The 14,855-nt window shown below is 44.9% G+C and overlaps 1 protein-coding gene across 1 annotated transcript in view; it reads left to right on the top strand.

The window, feature by feature from the left end:
• Nucleotides 1-6,391: 6,391 nt before the first annotated feature.
• ELMO1 (engulfment and cell motility 1) overlaps nt 6,392-14,855 on the top strand; it is a 372,947-nt gene continuing 364,483 nt past the window's right edge. The window contains exons 1-2 of the mRNA XM_074150416.1: nt 6,392-6,535; nt 7,588-7,658. The gene's annotated coding sequence lies outside the window, so the exon portion shown is untranslated. The remainder of the gene's footprint in view (nt 6,536-7,587; nt 7,659-14,855) is intronic.

Raw genomic sequence — 14,855 nt, 5'->3', positions numbered from 1 at the left:
TCGTGTTTAGATAGAATTTCTTATGTTCAAGTTTGTGCGCGTTACCTCTGAAGTTACCCGTTACCGCAAGAAATCAATTCTCTTGTCATCTGTGCTGAACTCTCTTCACAGTCATTGTTGATAAACCACAGGCGTTACCCAGAATGAGGGGGGCAAACCCCACCAGCAATCCCACAGCCAGCAGCTGGCTGGGGCTGGGACCCTGCCCTCTTTCATGTCAATGCTGGCCAACTCCTCTTGTCAAGGAGAAGTCCAAGTGTCCCTGAAGTTCACTCTTGGACATCACGGTCTGTACCCTAAGATGATTGATAATCAACTTCCCGTTACCTAGGTCAAGCACCAACCACTGTTCTTCATTATTTGAGGGTGATCCAATGCTGTTTCTACCAAAAGAGCCATTTTTGCTCATTTCCGTGAGGGGTGAATTAAGCCCTGGGAACGGAGGCTGAAACCCGTTCTTACTACTGGTGGCAATTCTGTGGTAAGCTTTAGAATTTACCAATTCTAAAAATGTCTGCCACAGATTCCAGAGTGAACACAGTGAGAACTGCTCAGGTTCTTTGTTATTTAAATAGATGTGCAGAACTTCTTACCAAAATCAGTGAGGCTTACTAGGGCTTACATGAAGGCTGGGAAATAGCACTGAGTTCACTAAATATTGCAGATGGTAGGATTCCCTTGAATTCCTGCTTGAAGTTATGAAAGTGAGATTTAGCTTGCACCAATGTCTCAGCAAAACGCCTGGTTTGATTTAAACTTTTCTGGTCAGGACCAACTTCCAACCACTATTGGGCAGCCCCAGCGATTAATTGTTTTCACCACAAGAGTAGAGAAGCTCCTCTCAAGTTAAGAGCTTGCTGACCTTCAACGTTAAATGGTTTGGGTTTTGTTTTGTTTTGTTTTTAGACTTTTCTAGCTCTTCCCAAGTTTTTCTCCTTCAAACAGCAGCAGACTGTGATGCAATCTCTTCTAGACCTTATTGTTTGTGAACCCCTGAAGAGGTTTTTCATAAGCAAGCTAAAATATAGAAGAACAAGTAATGGCAGTAAGAACAGTTTGTAGAAGTGTGTTTTTCTTTGTAGAAACACAATAGGTCGATGGCATGAAAACTGTGAGAGCCATTCCTGACCCCTTCATTTTCCTGCTTGGATTTCATAACTGGTGATATCATCGTTAAGTATTGCAATTTCATAACCTTAACTTTTAATAATTTATTTTATTGTAAATCTATGTCCAGATAAGATGGAAATGAGTCCATAAACAGACCTAAACTACTTTTTAGAATGGGGTTGTTTGTAGGTTAATTAAAAGATGCCTTACATGAGATTGATAAATCGCTTCATGAAGCTGGCTATTCTGCAAAGGTCATCATCTTCTCCACGTCTGTTATATACAAATGTATATACAGCAGGAGATTTACAGTCTGAATAGGTATACTAAAACTGAGTCATAATCAGCCTTACACGATATTAACCTTGTTTAATCATCTCTCAACAAATGTTCATGTATATGTGAATATAAAATTCATACATACGTAAGTCTATAAAAGCAAACTGAACTATAATTTAGGGACTGGAGTACAAAGATCTGCAAGCTTAGAAAAATGAGCTTGAATTTTCTGATACAGTCCATTTTTATTGATCTCATTGTCTGTGAATTTAGGTCAGATTTTCAGGACCTATTTAAAAATCTCTAGTAGACTATACACGCACACCCGGGCATGTATACACAGACAAAATGCTTTCATTCAAATACAATATATAGCAAGCATTGTCAAAATAAAGAGAAATTTATCCGTGACTTCTAAAAAGTCCAAATGCAATAATAATCTTCCTGTATTTTGTTTCGATATCACAGCCCACATCCTGGTATGCTTTAATGGTTACAAACAAGATTCTGTAGGTAATCACAACTAAAATACTGATACTATTAAAGGCCATTCATAAAGCCTATAAGTACAGTGAAATCCAGACACCTTTGTTAGTGGGGGTGTAACAAAGGCTATCTTGGATAATCCGTGCCTCAGGGAAGTTTTGGCCAGATAAACTACGACAGAAATCAACTTCTTCAAAAATTGTCAGGAGATCTTTCATCTCAGGATCTAAGGTTTTCACTGTCAAAAGTGATGAATAGCCTTGATGCTCTCTACAGGTCGGGGACGGTCAAGTTGAGATTTCTACAGGCCAGGTTTCAACAGGTGATCAGCACCTACTGGACTATCCTGAAACATCCTTGTCAGCAGAGCCAAGCCACAGTCATTCCTGGAAATTCCTTTTTTTAGATATATGTATATATATTTTCTTAAGGTTGCAGCTGAAATAGCCACACAAATTAAAATGCTTAATTCTTGGTGTTTTCTGTTCCTGCGCTCCCTCTTCTGGCTTTCTAGAATTATTTAGCAAACATCTTATGCCCACAACGTAAGAACAACTCCGCTATCAGTTGTAAAATCATCAGTTGTACCGGTAACACGTCCTTTGGTAGCACCAAAGGGACTGCTATGGCCATAAAACTTGTGTACATACATATTCCAAGTAAAGGTTCCCTGGGCTTTTGGAGAACAAAAATAGTCCTACTATTGGTGCAACAGTTGCAATACTATGGATATGGATAAAAAGAAGGCTTCACTGGAATATGCTCTCCAGATTTCTAGTTTGCTCTCTTTCATGAATATTCCGATAGGATGGTGTGCTTAAATTTGTCCCCATAAACTAGTAGATTTTTTTTTTTTCGCTAATTTTCTTCTAAATTGTGTAACAATAGCATTGTTAAATTAACATTCCCCTGCACTGTTTAAAATCCGGCTATTGTGGGAATGTACAGCTGAAATCAATTTCAATGAATTTCATTGCCGAGCCTGAGAGAAAAATAAAGAAACCATGGTGAGCGGAATTTTGCATTTAAAGTATTGTTCATTCTTAATAGCCTTCCAAACATCTTTCCTACTGCTCTATCTATGCTTACATGAAGCATATATGAACACAAATGAAGCCAGCCCCCCATGTAAGCATACTGGGAAACCAGTCCTGAGCTAATAGTAGAAAAGGAGGTGAACAGAACTTTCTTGCCCATCTTATATTACATTTGCCATGCCCTTTTCTAAGTTGTAAACACTTTTTGCTTTCGTCTCAGTATCCAGGTGACACATACAGAAAAAAAAAAAATAATCTCAGTATTACAGAAACAGTTCAAATGGAAACTGAACTTGGGGTTGATATTGTCTCTCTTTCAGTAAACTCCGCGTAGCCTCAGGAGACTCCTGAGATGGTTGGATAAATGTTTTCAGTGGATATAATAAGAATTATATTCCATATGCATCTCACATTTTCAGTTTTGGAATTCTACCTCAATAAAGCTATATTAAAAGATGCTTTAAAATGTATACTAAACCCAGGAACCACCACGTTTCAGTTCGATGTGCAAAGTCCGGCTTCTCCACGGATTTTAGCATTCAAGGAGGTCCTAAAACTCAATGGCTTTAAAGAAATGTTCCTCGATTACAGGGAATTCCTGCCATGAATGCTTCAGAACGCAGAACCCTGATGTTTCCTGGTTCTCCTTGCCGTCACCTATGCCACACGCCAACCTGCAAAGCGCTGGAAGGCAGGGGATAATTTCGGCACGCGTGAAAAAAGGAGCTTCCATGCTTTTGGGGTGCACTTTCAGCCCCTGTCATTTGGTAGAGTCTGTGTTCTAGTCCTATAAATACAATAAAGTGTGACTCAGGTGAGTCATGCCGTTTATTGCCTCACACCGGAGTATTTGCTCAGATCCAGCATAAAGTGTTTGCTCAGATCTAGCGTATCGCTGACACAGGGCATTACAGCCCAACGGGAGAAGCAAGTCCCGCTTCCTCTTCTGGAAAGCCCCCAGAAATTCTGTCGGCTATAAAATCCCAGCAAGCGGCTGTGGTACTTTCAGGGCAAGGAGCCTCATAAATGTCAGCTGATGCATGACAGCGTCATTGTGGTCTAAGGACCCGGGTGTTGCAGGAGAGTGGTTTTATAGGAAATCGCTGGGAATTATCAGGAACAGCGTGGTGAGTAGGACCCGGGAGGTGATGGTCCCCCTGTACTGGGCACTGGTGAGGCCCCACCTCGAGGGCTGTGTCCAGTTTTGGGCCCCTTCCCACAAAAAAGCCATTGAGGGGCTGGAGTGGGTCCAGAGAAGGGCAACGGAGCTGGTGAGAGGTCTGGAGAAGAAGTCTTGTGAGGAGAGGCTGAGGGAGCTGGGGGTGTTCAGCCTGGAGACAAGGAGGCTGAGGGGAGACCTTCTCGCTCTCTCCAACTCCCTGAAAGGAGGGTGTAGCCAGGGGGGGTCGGTCTCTTCTCCCAAGTCCCAGGCCATGGGACAAGAGGAAATGGCCTCAAGTTGCGCCAGGGGAGGTTCAGGTTGGATATTAGGAGAAATGTTTCCACGGAAAGGGTTATTGCCCATTGGACTGGGCTGCCCAGGGCAGTGGTTGAGGCACCATCCCCGGAGATAATCAAAAGATGAGTTGACATAGTGCTCAGGAATATGGTTTAGTGTTGGTGGGGGTTTTTTTTGTTTTCTTTTGTTTTTTTTAAGGTTGGACTAGATGATCTTAAAGGTCCCTTCCAACCTAGGTGATTCTGTGATTATTAACCTGCATAAAGGTACTCTCATACATAATTATTTACAAGATCAGAGGCAGTATTTTTGCAAGTGTTGGTCTTCACATGTCATGAAGATACTCTTCACAAAGAGTAAATTTTGTTGTACCAGCCGATAAAGTTGCTGTACCACAGCAGGGCTTCATGGCTGCTCTATCAAGCTCTTATCAGAGTCAAAGGGACATGTACAGGACTTTGAAAAAACACAAAAAAGAAAGAACGACCTCACTCTCTGTACTATGAGAAGATACGATCTGAAGGCTTGCAGTGTCACGTATCATGTGTGGTCCCTACAGTAGCTGTGAGTTAAGGCTTTTTAAAAAAAAAAAAAAAAAAAAAAAGCCAAAAAACAACTTAGTGACTGCTTTTCTTTTAGGGAGACTGACAACAAAAAGCAGAGACCACTTGGGTCCTCCCCGCACCTTCTTTCAATGCTCATTTATATAATAAGGCTTCAAATGAAAGGTATTTCAAGGGAAAAAGTTCCGAAAGGAAGTTAATATTAAAAAAACAAGTACGACTTCCAACTGCACGATGCTTCATGGACACAAACTTCATCTTAACACTTCCCCACCATATTATCTCGACTCTGTAATTGCTGCTTTGCTCCTCCAAAACTATTCCTGCTACAGAGTTGGGGATTGTTTTTTTTTAAGTGGTGCTGAGTCAACGGCTTCAAACTATTCAGAGAGCCTTTATAAGTAGTTTGGCTGGTATTGAACCTAACTGGCTGCTAATAACTATTCGACTTAGAAATATTTTAGTGCTCCAGCTTGCACTGCATCCCAAGAGCTGATGATGGTGAGCTGAGGAAACAGCTGGAAGTAACAAACAGCACCAACACCCAGCGAGTGAAAACCATGACTTAGGCACTCGTCTCACAGGCCTCGAGGACGCTCGAAATGCTGACCGGGGCAATAGTTATTCCACAGACAACGGGGAAGCCCCAAATCATAGAATCATAGAATGGTCTAAGTTGGAAGGGACCTTTCAGATCATCTAGTCCAACCGAACTCCTAATATCCAATCTGAACCTCCCCTGGGGCAACTTGAGGCCATTTCCTCTTGTCCCATGGCCTGGGACTTGGGAGAAGAGACCGACCCCCCCTGGCTACACCCTCCTTTCAGGGAGTTGGAGAGAGCGAGAAGGTCTCCCCTCAGCCTCCTTTTCTCCAGGCTGAACACCCCCAGCTCCCTCAGCCTCTCCTCACAAGACTTGTTCTCCAGACCCCTCACCAGCTCCGTTGCCCTTCTCTGGACCCGCTCCAGCCCCTCAATGGCTTTTTTGTGGGAAGGGGCCCAAAACTGGACACAGCCCTCGAGGTGGGGCCTCACCAGTGCCCAGCACTGGGGGACCATCACCTCCCGAGTCCTACTCACCACGCTGTTCCTGACACAGGCCAGGATGCTGGTGGCCTTCTTGGCCACCTGGGCACACTGCTGACTCATGTTCAGCCCACAGTCCACCAACACCCCCAGGTCCTTTTCTGCCAGGCAGCTCCAGCCACTCTGCCCCCAGCCTGGAGCGCTGCAGGGGGTTGCTGTGACCCAAGGGCAGGACCCGGTACAGATCCCCCATCAGAAACCGCAGGTGTGAGGGTGACACCGGGGGCGGGGGAAGAGGCGCAGGGGGCGGCCGGCCCTCGCCCCCCCCGCCCACAGGTGCTGCCCAGCCGCCGGACCCCCCATCGGCGGCGGCTGCCGGCCCAGGGCTGCACCTCGCGGCCCGGCCAGCAGGAGGAAGGAAGAGGAAGTGAGAGCGGCGGCGGGGAGCCGCTGAGTGCCGCTGCCAGCCCCGGGATGGGATAGCGCCGGGGGCAGCGCAGCGAAGGCGGCAGCGGCGGCGCGGAGCCCGGCTCCCGCGGCGGTGGGCGGCCGAGCGGCTCCGCCCGCCCCAGGAGGTAGGCGATCCTCGGGGCCGGCGGCGGGGCGGGTGGCCGGGCGGTGAAGGGGAGCGCGGGGGGACGCGAGGGCACGGGACGGGACGGGGCGGGCGGCGAGCCCCGCACCTGCCAGCGGGGGCGGTGGGTCCCCTCAGAGCGGGAGGTGCCGGGCGGGGGGGGGCGGCCGGCGGGAGCGGCCGCCGTTGCTGTGAGGAAGAGGAAGCGCGAGCCTTGTGCTTGTCAGTGCGGCGGGGCCTCGGCCGGCGGCTGCAGCCGGCGTGGTGGTGGTGGGGGGGCAGCCCGGCCCGGCTCGGCTCGGCTCGCATAGCGGCTTCTCCCGCCGCCCTGCCCTCTCCGCCGGCCCGCCGCTGCCTCCACAGCCGCCCGCCGCCACTTCGGCTGCCCTTACTCCGCCACCGCCTCCTTTCCACACCACCCACCACCACCACCCCCCCGCCCCGTCCCGTGCCCTGGGCGGCCCTGCCTGCTGGTGGGAGGCCGCTGGTGAGGGGCGGCGGGCGGGGGCCGCGCACCTCCGGGGAGGAGGGCGGGGGGGGGGTGTCTGTGTGAGGGTGGCGGGGCCTCGCTTCACCCGGTGGGACCGGCGCGTCGCTTTGGGGGTGGCCGAGAAGGGCGGGGGGGCACCGGCCCCGGCCGGGTTTAAGGCGGGGGAGGAGGCTCGGAGCGGCGGCAAGTGCCGGCAGCGAGGAGGAACCTCAACTTCCAAGCAAGTGCGTCCCCGCAGGGGATGGTACCCGGGCGGCCTCCCCCCGCCACCTGGCCTCGGGGAGCTGCTGGTTGGGATGGGGAGGGTGTGTGTCCGTGCCTGTGCCTTTTTCCAAGTTTGTGGAAATACCAGCGCCTGAGCCGCTGCTGAATCTCGGGATTTTCATCCCAGCTTTGCTCTGAGACGTGGCTGGTGGTTACGCAAAGCCCCGGTGTGCAGCCTTGTGAAGTGGGTGGGTATGGGGTCCAAAAAGTTAAGATTTTTTAAAAGTTTTTTGGCTGGAAGCCTTTACAGAGTTTATTTTGAGTATTTTTTATTTTTTTTTATTTTTTTTCCCTTGCAGGACTAATACAACTGTCCAGTTCTCCCCCGAGAATGGTGTAAAGTAAATATAGGAGTTCCTGAAAAATAACAGTGAGTACATTTAAAATCAGCAACGTTTTTGTTGTTAACTTTACAAGAATACCTCTTAACCTGCCAAGGCTCAAAATATGCAACAAACATACTGAGAGCGCCAATGATAATAATAGTGCAGGAAATGTACCGTGTGTTAATTGCTGTATTATAAACATGGTTGCCTGTGAGCTCTTAATTTCATGATACAGCAGTTACAGCGCAATTTTGGTAAGGGCTGTTTTGAAGGGTATTCTTAAGCAAATGGGTTTTCCCCATTTGCTTTTGTCCCTCAGCTGCCTGATTGCCCCCGGGTAAAATATTTATCTTTTGGGAAGAGAGGGGGAATTGAGTAAAAACCCTGCAGAGTCCTGTATCTGTGACTGAGGACGTGGTTTCCTCCTCTTCCCCTTAGCTTTTTCTCCTCCGTTCCCCCAAATGCACACGCACACACACACCACGCACGCCTGCCGGTTCATCCTTCAGTTACATAATCTTGGATCATTCATTGTTCTCATTAGTCCCATTATTTCCATGTCATTCCTGCTTGATTTAGTGACTTAGGCAGAATAGTACACGGTAAAGAATAATGTATTTGAATTTTCATGAAGTTCTAACGGTTCGAGCTGCAAGTTTGCTTTCGTTGAGGGTTTTCTTTCCCTGATTCCTCCCTCCCCCCCCCCCCCCCCCCCCCTTTTCTTTTTGGGAGCTGTATAAGTAGATGGTAGGGATCTAATCTGATAACCAGTAACTGGATAAGGAGGAAGAGCAGTGGTGACAGTTTGCTGGTAAAAGTCCCTCTTGTGTACTGTTAGGAAAACATCCATTAACACACGTGTCATAAAGCTGTTAAAAGTACTGCAGCAACTTTTTTTTTTTTAAAACTCACCCTGCAAAGTAAATAAAGGCTAATATGGCTAGAATGTTGACGTGATGTGAAACGGGTAGCGTTGAAAGATTCAGTCCGTGCAGTCGGTGGATCCGAGTGTGTGATGTGACCAGTTTGGAGGTCAAACCTGATTCCCAGTTTATTCATGCCAGGGAGGTTACATGGGGGTGGTTGACTTTATTTTGTCTCTTTGAGTAATGTGTTTGAAACTCGCTGGGCAGTACAACAGACTTGTCTGCTTTGTAGCTTGCAACTTTGCTAGGAGTGTCATTGTCTGAGGATTTCTTTTCTTTTTTTTTTTTTTTTTCATGAAGAAGGGGGAGGGGGGAGTAAAGAGAACTGCTTTCTGTACTTACCATTTTGATATTTTTCCATATATTCTCCATATGCCAGGAAAAAACTTAGTAGGTGTACCATTCAGGTGGAATTTGGTGAGGAGATGGGAAAAATTCTTACCTACTTATTCTGTAGCAGTCTTACGTGCTCACTGAAAGTATCTGTAGTTCAGTAGTCATCGTTATACAACCTGACCATGTGTGTTCCTAAAAACAAGTATTCCTGTTTCGTCACTGTTCAGGTGCAGCCTATTGCATATGATGTCCTAAGAAGTGATTTTTTTTTTTTTTTAATTTTATTTTTTTTTAATGCCCCTTCACCCTGGTTTAGCTTATTATGCTACATGAAGGTGTAACGGTTGCTGGAACACTGCTGTGTGCCTTGTACTTCCTGACAGCAATGCTGTTCTGCAGCGAATGGCAGATCAAGAGTAACGCGGTGCTCCACCCTTCCTTCCGCTCTTTGTTTTTTTTCTACCTAGTAGAAGTCTCTTTAATTTTTTTTTTTTTTAAGGTTTGGGCTCATCGACGCGCTTTCTCACAGTGTCCAGTCTACAAAGTGGTGCTGGACTATGATCTCCTGCTTGACGTGTTGGAGCAGAGCTCCCGTGCTCACGCATAAGATGTGTGGCTTTCTTCTTTTGATGTTCTGGATGGGTTCAGTATGTGATGGAGTGAGAGGCTGACGTCTATAGATTTATCTGTTAACTGGGAAAAGGTTTCCACAGGTCTCTGCCAGTGCACCTGCACGCTAACACGCAGTGCCCTCCCATTCCAATGACGTGCTGCTTTTTTTGGATATATTGCCAACCACAACATTGCTAATTCTGTGATTCTTAAGATAAGGATTTGTTTAGGACTTAGATGAGGCCATCAAGTGCAATTTTCCTCTTGAGTTGCGACTCTGCTATTGCTTGATTTTCAGTTTCCTTGAAGTAAATGATTTTTTTTTTTTTTTTTTTTAAGTTTAGGAGCTCTCTTTGTTGTGCCGCGGTACAAATGTGCAATATGCCTTTGTATTAAAAAAATGTTTGTAGAAGGTGATGAGATTTTGGGAACCCTGGAGACTAGAAGGCATCATACGCCCTTGGAGCAAGCAAAAGTACTGTTGTCTCTTCTGGTTTATTTCTCTGCAGAGTTATACCTGGGTTGAGCAGACTTTCTCCTCTGCTGTATCTCTGCGCTGGCCTGAAAGTACAACTTGGAGGGGGAATGAGTTGGTTGGGTTTGCCTCCCTGTTCGGTCGTTATCCTGTTAAAGAGGAGATTTCAAAAAGAGGGTTTATGGTTATGAAGGCGTTGTGGTTTGAACACTTGTGACTAGGAATGGCTTTGTAACCGCCATCAAACCACCCTTCAGGGAGGTCTGTACTGTATCTTTAAAAGATTTCCCTGCTTTGAATGATTTTTTTGTTGTTGTGTTTTTTGTTTTTTTTTTCAAAAGCTTCTTGTATTCGTGGCAAGATGAACGTGCCAAGTACACGTTGTTAAACTTGTGTCAGTTTAACAGAGCAACTGTTTAAAGGATTTAGGATAATTTTCCTTCTCCTTGAGTCAATCGCGTTTTTGTTTTTTTTTTTCCCCTTTTTTCTCTCCAAATATAACACTGGAAAAGGAGAGAAAGAGAAACTAAAAGCAATTGGCAGGCATTTGATAGTAGGGATCGTAAGAGGTGATAATATATGTGTGACACTTCAGCTAAACTGCATACATATGGTGTTACAGAGATGAATGGGAGAATAATCACAAAATTGTGAAGCTGTCTCTCAGTCAGCATTTTTGCATCCAGCTCTTTGCAAGGATTTGGTTTTGTGGTGCGATCTGTCGTTATTGCGAGTGTTGCCAGACACAAAAGAGAGAGTGAGAGATAATGTCACAACCTGTCTGCTAGTTTCCTCGGCTTTCTGATCACTGTTAACGTTTAAGAGGAATATTAATGGCAAGTCTGTGCCACAGGGGGATAGCTAACGTGTTTCCTCTTCTCTTCCTTTCAGATATGACAGAGGTGAAGGTCTGTGCTATGGGCAGACACTAAGTGGCTGGTGCTACGTACCTAGTACCCATCAGTAAGCTCATTTCTCGAGCTGCTGAGCAGGGTTGGTTTGTAAAGCACACGCTTGGGCTTGAGAGCGAGGCGAACAGGGATTCACACGGTGCTTGTTTGCAAAGGCATGAAAATGCGTTGTTATGTTTCTCCTAATGGCAGGTTTCACTGAGAGTATTCGATTTGACTGTAGCAGGCTTGTTCTCAGCGGCTGCTGGGGGGGGAAGTTCGTTGTGAGAGAGTGGAAGTGACGGACAAGCCATTTTTCTGTTCAGCAGTAAATCGTGCCATGAAGAAGACTCAATCAATGCCTATAAATACTTAAAGGGTGGGTGTCAGGAGGATGGGGCCAGTCTTTTTTCAGTGGTGCCCAGTGACAGGACAACAGGAAATGGGCACAAACTTGAACATAAGAAGTTCCACCTAAACATGAGGAGGAACTTCTTTCCTGTGAGGGTGGCAGAGCCCTGGAAGAGGCTGCCCAGAGAGGTGGTGGAGTCTCCTTCTCTGGAGACATTCAAACCCCGCCTGGACATGTTCCTGTGGGACCTGCTCTGGGTGGACCTGCTTTGGCAGGGGGGTTGGACTGGATGATCTCCAGAGGTCCCTTCCAACCCCATAGCATTCTGTGATTGGAAGCCACGGCTGGTAGGGGTCTCCTTAGAAAGGTGTTTTATTTAGTTTACGTACAAATTAACTCACTTGGGTACATTTTTAGTGAGCAGCCGTTGGAGTTCTTCAGAAAGCTGAATATCCTACCTGGAGATGTTATGCAAATGTTATAGGTGATCTATTGTTACTGCTTTTGAGGATGTAAGTCTACTTACTGATGCTTCTGCTGTGTGCCATTTACAGTCAAATAATGCTGCAGAACTCCACAGGAGCTGGCACTAGAGCAAGGGAGGGAGTGGGAACTACCAGTCAATGCTGAGAGAAAAGATTTCCCCTTTCAGATTGAATTTGGTTGATTTAAAGTGTTTGAGAAACGGGGGAGGATAAGAAAACAAATTGTTCCCAAACAGATCTATTACAAAATAATAGCTGTGTGTGTTGTCTTTTGCTTTGGCTTTCCTTCTGGTTTTTCTTTCTCATAATTTCTTCTTTCGTGTTTGCCACCTCTACCTTGGTACTTTATTCTTTGGTCTTTGACGTATTTATTTATCTCAACTCTCATGGTTTCACTGATTTTGTCCAGTCCTTAAATTCTTTGCTGGGCATCCCTTAGATTCTGACTCAATTAAATAATTTTATTTATTTAAGATTTGCAAGAAAAGCTGTGGAACTGAAGTGTGTATCACCTCCTATGTTCTTTCAAAGTCTTGCTCAAAGTGTTTATTGTACAGCCCTAATTTATGGGGGGCATATGAAGTGTTAAACCGTCTCTGAAATACTGTGTCATCAGTGACTGAATAACTTTTTTATCAGCTACATGAATACATATATGATAATCTAGCCTTTTTTTTTTTGGTTGTTGAGCTTGCTTCAGCTAGAAGGGAGGATGGGTCACTGCTTCTAAAAGAACTTCAGATTCTGGAGCTGCAATGGTGTTAAACTCCCATTCTTTAATACCGCAGAGGGTGCTTGCTTGATGATCTAATTTCCCAGAGCATTTTGCATATCGGAGAGCGTATGTGAGCATGGACAAAATGCTCCAGGTGAACCTTTTTTTCCTTAATGTGTGAAGCTTGGCAACCTGTAGATCAAACACATCCAACATTTTGAAGTTAGACAAAAAGAGGGATATGCAGGGTATGACAACGGGCTCAAATAATGCTATCAGCATGTCAGCCTTCCTCCTTCAGTTAAAATTTTATGTATGGTTCCCGGGACTAGGTGGCTGGTGCTATTCAGAGGTGGTGTTCTTCTGGCTCCTTGTCAGCTTGATAGTAAGAATAGGAAGAGTCAAGGCTCCTAATTCAGTCTGGCTTGCAGCCCATGTCTGTTTCTTCTGATGCTGACTTGACCTTTTATGTAATAATAGGAGATGCATAAATGTTGTGAAAATAAGAGAATGAGTTTTGATTTATTTTATTTTTTTTTTTTAAATGTAGTTGAAACAATTCTTGCTCTGTTTTGGAGTGATGGAAAGTTTAACAAAGCCAGGATTTCAATAAATTCTTACAAAATGCAGTTGTTTTAACACTTTCTTCCATAGATATAGAACTGTCTTAGCTAACTATTCGTATATTCTTACTACATGCAGGAATTCTGGTGCTTGAATTTGTAGCCAAAGGGAAAATATTCCTTGCCTATTTTTTTTCTTCAGCCAACATATGCATATCGTATGGTCTAGCAGAACGTAAGGGATATGTGGATTCAGGATTTTGTCCAGCTAGACCGGCAATCTGCTGGAGTGACCATAGTGAGGGCGACTCTTTAAATTGCTGCTTCGTATTTTAAGAGAGATGATAATCTGTTGAGGTAGGGCGAAGAGGAATTTCTAAGTATTCACGGAATACCCTCTGGCCAGACAGTAAAGTTGACTTGCACATTTCTTCTCGAATAGTAAGAGGAGAAAAATGTCTATGACACAGGTTGGTATAATATAATTTTTACTCTTAGTGCCAATGCATGTATTTGTTACACACAGTCTTTTCCTTTGCTTTGCTTTCTGGAATACAATTGCACATTAGTTTTCATAGCAACGGTCGTGGCTTCAGCTGGAAATTGAAACCTGATAAGTGTTGGCTCGGTGCATGAACTTTTGGACAAACTTATTTCAATAACACTGAGCCAAACCAATTCAAAAGAAAAAAAATTTCCCCAAACCTAAGTACTGATCCTTGCGTTCTGGGAAGAGTATCTAATATACCCTTTGGTCACTAGGCTTTTAAGATGCTGGAGTATTGGTGCTTGTGTTTTTGTTGGGTTTTTTTTTTTTTCCTCCCAAGTTTTTTTTTTTTTCCCCTCCCTTCAGACACCAGGGCACTCATCTGTTGAAACTCTACCCCCTGTGGTTCAAGTACATTCCTCCTATCAACCTTTTCACCCCACCTCCCACTGTCCCTCTTCACACGTAACTCTGACATCTCTTCTGCTCACCAAACTCACAAAATTCAGGTCTAGATGTGGGGTCTAATTCTCAGCTATAGTTTATGTAGGTCTATAATCTCCTATAGATATGCATACAAGTTTCTTGTTGTGCTTAATCTTCTTTTCCTGGGGGGGGAAAAAAAAAAGGCAGAAAATTGGAACAAAGGAGAACTTCCATTGGAGAGTAAAAGACAATATTTGGTGTGGTGGTGAACTACTCAGGAGAAGATTGTAAAGGGGTGGGGTGGGGGGGCGGGGGTGTGTGTGGAGATCCATCCAACCCAAAAGCCTTCAAAGCCAAAAGAAAATGTAAGGTCTTTTCCACTTTGGACCACTTAGTACAATTTTAACCATACCTGTGGCAAGTGATTAAAGATGTGACAGCTAGTGCCAGGTCCAGAAAAGGAAGAAAAGGGCATGAAAAATGGCCCAAATCTTGAACAAAAATACCAGTTGTTTTTTCTTTTTAAATTGTAACTAATGTTAGAAGTAGGTCAGTTTATGCGGTCTTTTTTGAAAAGACTAATTTTCATATTTTGTAGCCAAAAGTGAAATTTTTACAAAAGTGCAATTGTGGAAAGCAACGTATAAAATCTGGATAGGGAAAAATCACCTCTTCTGCCCTGTGCTGCTCTGAGCCTTTCTCTGTCCTGGCTTTCTTCTGTGATATATTTGCATTTGACCTATGGAAACTTCTGCATCTATTCTTCCCTCCATATAAAATGCTGGTGATTTTGGTCTGTGTTTCTTGGGTTAGCCTTAGGACATACAGCATCTTTCATAAACTTTTCTAATATGCGACAACCTGGACTTTTATTTCGTGACCTGCCAAAAATAACTTGTTTTTTTTCCTTCAGCTGCCTTAGGAAGTTAACTTGTTGGAAGAGGGGGTGTGTGTGTGATAACAAGAGTTGGTAG

This window comes from Numenius arquata, chromosome 7, assembly GCF_964106895.1.
Source record: "Numenius arquata chromosome 7, bNumArq3.hap1.1, whole genome shotgun sequence".
NCBI lineage: Eukaryota > Metazoa > Chordata > Aves > Charadriiformes > Scolopacidae > Numenius > Numenius arquata.
The sequence above is the reverse complement of the archived record's forward strand: the minus strand, read 5'-3'. Positions and strand labels throughout refer to the sequence as shown.